General features: G+C 36.4%; 1 non-coding gene across 1 annotated transcript; it reads right to left on the reverse strand.

The window, feature by feature from the left end:
• Positions 1 to 2,695: 2,695 nt before the first annotated feature.
• LOC112761893 (small nucleolar RNA R71) lies at positions 2,696 to 2,803 on the reverse strand. The gene has a single exon (XR_003182264.1). It is a non-coding gene; the product is annotated as a small nucleolar RNA R71 (small nucleolar RNA).
• Positions 2,804 to 4,681: the final 1,878 nt, after the last annotated feature.

Raw genomic sequence — 4,681 nt, forward strand, 5'->3', positions numbered from 1 at the left:
ACGTAAGGTATTACTTGGACGACCCAGTGCACTTGCTGGTTAGTTGTATCGAAGTTGTGACAGACAATAAAACTAGATCAGAGCACCAGGCCTTTGAAGCCATGGATATGTATCACAATTTCGTGCACAAAGTTTTTGGCGCCGTTGCCGGGGATTGTTTGAGTCTTCGGCAAGCTTTTGGTCCAGTAACATCAGTGCCAGATTCCCTTTTGATCCGACAACAGCACCAAGTTTTTGGCGCCGTTGCCGGGGATTGTTTGAGTATGAACAACTGACGGTTCATCTTGTTGCTCAGATTAGGTAATTTTCTTTTTATTTTCTTTTCAAAAATTTTTCAAAAATATTTTCAAAATCTTTTCACCTGTTTTCGAAAAATAAAAAATAAAAATGCTTTCAAAAATTTTATTCAAGATTTTTAAGAATGAATTCTAGTGTTTCATGAAGCATGTGAAGCCTGGCTGGCTGTAAAGCCATGTGTAAATTTATTTGGACTGAGGCAGCAATTTGTTATCAAGAGCAAGCTAGTTGTTGCTAATCCACCTGCTACTGTTCCTGATCTACATGCTAAAGCTTGGCTGGCCATTGGCCATGTCTAGTGTTTTGGACTGAAGCTTTCATTGAAAGCTTGGCTGGCTAGTGAGCCATGTCTAATTCCTGGACTGAAGCTTTAGACTAACATGGCAAGATTCCTGGAATTCATATTAAAAATTTTGGAATCCTTATTTTTTTCTTTTTCATATAATTTTCGAAAAATATAAAATAAAAATCCAAAAAAATTAGAAAATCATAAAAATCAAAAATATTTTCTGTTTCTTGTTTGAGTCTTGAGTCATATCATAAGTTTGGTGTCACTTGCATATGCATCTTGCATTTTTCGAAAATTGCATGTATTCATAGTGTTCTTCATGATCTTCAAGTTGTTCTTGGTAAGTCTTCTTGTTTGATCTTGATGATTTTTTTATTTGTGTCTTTCCATGTTTACCATATGCATTCTTGAATTCTTAGTTTCTAAGCATTAAAGAATTCTAAGTTTGGTGTCTTGCATGTTTTCTTTGCATTAAAAATTTTTCAAAATTGTGTCTTGATGTTCATCATGACATTCAAAGTGTTCTTGGTGTTCATCTTGACATTCATAGCGTTCTTGCATGCATTTATTGTTTTGATCTAAAACTTTCATGCATTGCATATTTTTCATGTTTTTCATAAAAATTTCAAAAATAAAAAAAAATATCTTTCCCTTTTTCTCTCATCAAATTCGAAAATTTGGATTGACTTTTTCAAAAATTTTTAAAATCAAGTTGTTGCCAATGAGTCAAATCAAATTTTCAATTTGAAAATCTTATCTCTTTCAAAATCTTTTTTAAAAATCAAATCTTTTTCAAAATTCTTAATTATTTTCGAAAATTCCAAAAATATTTTTCAAAAATCTTTTTTCTTAATTTTAGATCAAATTTTCGAAAATAACATAAACAATTAATGTTTTGATTCAAAATTTGAAGTTTGTTACTTGCTTGTTATGAAAGATTCAAACTTTAAGTTCTAGAATCATATCTTGTGATTTTTTTATGAATCAAGTCATTAATTGAGATTTTAAAAATCAAATCTTTTTCAAAAACTAATCTCAATCATATCTTTTCAAAAATATCTTCTCATCTTATCTTTTTCAAAAATATCTTTTCAAAATATCTTTTCTAACTTCCTAACTTCTTATCTTTTCAAAAATTGTTTCAACTAACTAACTAACTCTTTGTTTGTTTCTTAACTTTTTCAAAACTACCTAACTAACTCTCTCTCTCTCATTTTCGAAAATATCTTCCCCCTTTTTCAAAATTTCTTTTTTATTAACTAATTATTTTTATTTTTAAATTTAAAAAAAAAAATTTACTAAACATTTTTCAAAAAAAAACTATTTTCATAAATCATTAACTCCTTTTCAAAATAATTTTCGAAAATTATACCTCCCCCATCCTATTCTATTTATTCATTCATATCCTAACATCTCATCTCACATCTCTTTCCATTCGTACAGTTGCATTTCTTCCTTTACATCACATTCATTATCTCCCCTCTTTTCTTCCACTCACACAGGGATCCATATACGGTGGTATAAAGGATCTCTATTATTATTATCATTTTTCTGGCTATTCTTCCTTGTCATATGAGCAGGAGCAAGGATAAGAACATTCTTGTGGAAGCAGATCCAGAACCTGAAAGGACTCTGAAGAGAAAATTAAGAGAAGCTAAAATACAACAATCCAGAGATAACCTTTCAGAAATTTTCGAACAGGCATAGGAGATGGCAGCCGAAAATAATAATAATAATGCAAGGAGGATGCTTGGTGACTTTACTGCACCTAATTCCAATTTACATGGAAGAAGCATCTCCATTCCTGCCATTGGAGCAAACAACTTTGAGCTGAAACCTCAATTAGTTTCTCTGATGCAGCAGAACTGCAAGTTTCATGGACTTCCATCTGAAGATCCTTTTCAGTTCTTAACTGAATTCTTGCAGATATGTGATACTATTAAGACTAATGGAGTAGATCCTGAAGTCTACAGGCTCATGCTTTTCCCTTTTGCTGTAAGAGACAGAGCTAGATTATGGTTGGATTCTCAACCTAAAGACAGCCTGAACTCTTGGGATAAGCTGGTCACGGCTTTCTTAGCCAAGTACTTTCCTTCTCAAAAGCTGAGCAAGCTTAGAGCTGATGTTCAAACCTTCAGACAGAAAGAAGGTGAATCTCTCTATGAAGCTTGGGAAAGATACAAACAGTTGACCAAAAAGTGTCCTTCTGACATGCTTTCAGAATGGACCATCCTGGATATATTCTATGATGGTTTATCTGAGCTATCAAAGATGTCACTGGACACTGCTGCAGGTGGATCCATTCACCTAAAGAAAACGCCTGCAGAAGCTCAAGAACTCATTGACATGGTTGCTAATAACCAGTTCATGTACACTTCTGAAAGGAATCCTGTAATCAATGGGACGCCTATGAAGAAGGGAGTTCTTGAGATTGATACTCTGAATGCCATATTGGCTCAGAACAAAATATTGACTCAGCAAGTCAATATGATTTCTCAGAGTCTGCATGGAATGCAAGCTGCATCCAACAGTACTCAAGAGGCATCTTCTGAAGAAGAAGCCTATGATCCTGAGAACCCTGCAATAGCAGAGGTAAATTACTTAGGTGAACCTTATGGAAACACCTATAACTCAACATGGAGAAATCATCCAAATTTCTCATGGAAGGATCAAAAGCCCCAACAAGGCTTTAACAATGGTGGAAGAAACAGGTTTAGCAATAGCAAGCCTTTTCCATCATCAACTCAGCAACAGACAGAGAACTCTGAACAAAATGCTTCTAATTTAGCAAATCTAGTCTCTGATCTATCTAAGGCCACTGTAAGTTTCATGAATGAAACAAGGTCTTCCATTAGAAATTTGGAAGCACAAGTGGGCCAGCTGAGTAAAAGGATCACTGAAATCCCTCCTAGTACTCTCCCAAGCAATACAGAAGAGAACCCAAAAGGAGAGTGCAAGGCCATTGACATAAGCGCCATGGCCGAACCTGTGAGGAGAGGAGAAGACATGAATCCCAAGGAGGAAGACCTCCTGGGACGTCCAGTGATCAATAAGGAGCTTCCCTCTGGGGAACCAAAGGACTCTGAGGCTCATCTAGAGACCATAGAGATTCCATTGAACCTCCTTATGCCCTTCATGAGCTCTGATGAGTATTCCTCTTCTGAAGAGAATGAGGATGTCACTGAAGAGCAAACTGCCAAGTTTCTTGGTGCAATCATGAAGCTGAATGCCAAATTGTTTGGCATTGATGCTTGGGAAGTTGAACCTCCCTTGTTCATCAATGAACTAAGTGATCTGGATCAACTGACATTGCCTCAGAAGAGACAGGATCCTGGAAAGTTCATAATACCCTGTACCATAGGCACCATGATCTTTAAGGCTCTGTGTGACCTTGGTTCAGGGATAAACCTCATGCCCCTCTCTGTAATAGAGAAACTGGGAATCTATGGGGTGCAAGCTGCTAAAATCTCACTGGAGATGGCAGACAGCTCAAGAAGACAGGCTTATGGACAAGTAGAAGATGTATTAGTAAAGGTTGAGGGCCTTTACATACCTACTGATTTCATAGTCTTGGATACTGGAAAGGAAGAGGAGGAATCCATCATCCTAGGAAGACCTTTCCTGGCCACAGCAAGAGCTGTGATTGATGTTGACAGAGGTGAAATAGTCCTTCAATGGAATGAGAACTCCCTTGTGTTTAAAACTCAAGGATCTCCCTCTGCAACCATGGAGAGGAAGCTTGAAAAGCTTCTCTCAAAGCAGAGTCAACCAGAGCCCCCACAGTCAAACTCTAAGTTTGGTGTTGGGAGGCCACAACCAAACTCTAAGTTTGGTGTTGAACTCCCATATCCAAACTCTAAGTTTGGTGTTGGAGAGTCTCAACAAAGCTCTGCACATCTGTGAGGCTCCATGAGAGCCCACTGTCAAGCTATTGACATTAAAGAAGCGCTTGTTGGGAGGCAACCCAATGTTTATCTAATTCTTATTTTTATTGTTTTTCATGTTTTCTTAGGTTCATGATCATGAGGAGTCACAAAATAAATATAAAAATTGAAAACGGAATCAAAAACAGCAGAAGAAAAATCACACCCTGGA

Source organism: Arachis hypogaea, chromosome 16, assembly GCF_003086295.3.
Source record: "Arachis hypogaea cultivar Tifrunner chromosome 16, arahy.Tifrunner.gnm2.J5K5, whole genome shotgun sequence".
In the NCBI taxonomy this organism is placed as follows: Eukaryota; Viridiplantae; Streptophyta; class Magnoliopsida; order Fabales; family Fabaceae; genus Arachis; species Arachis hypogaea.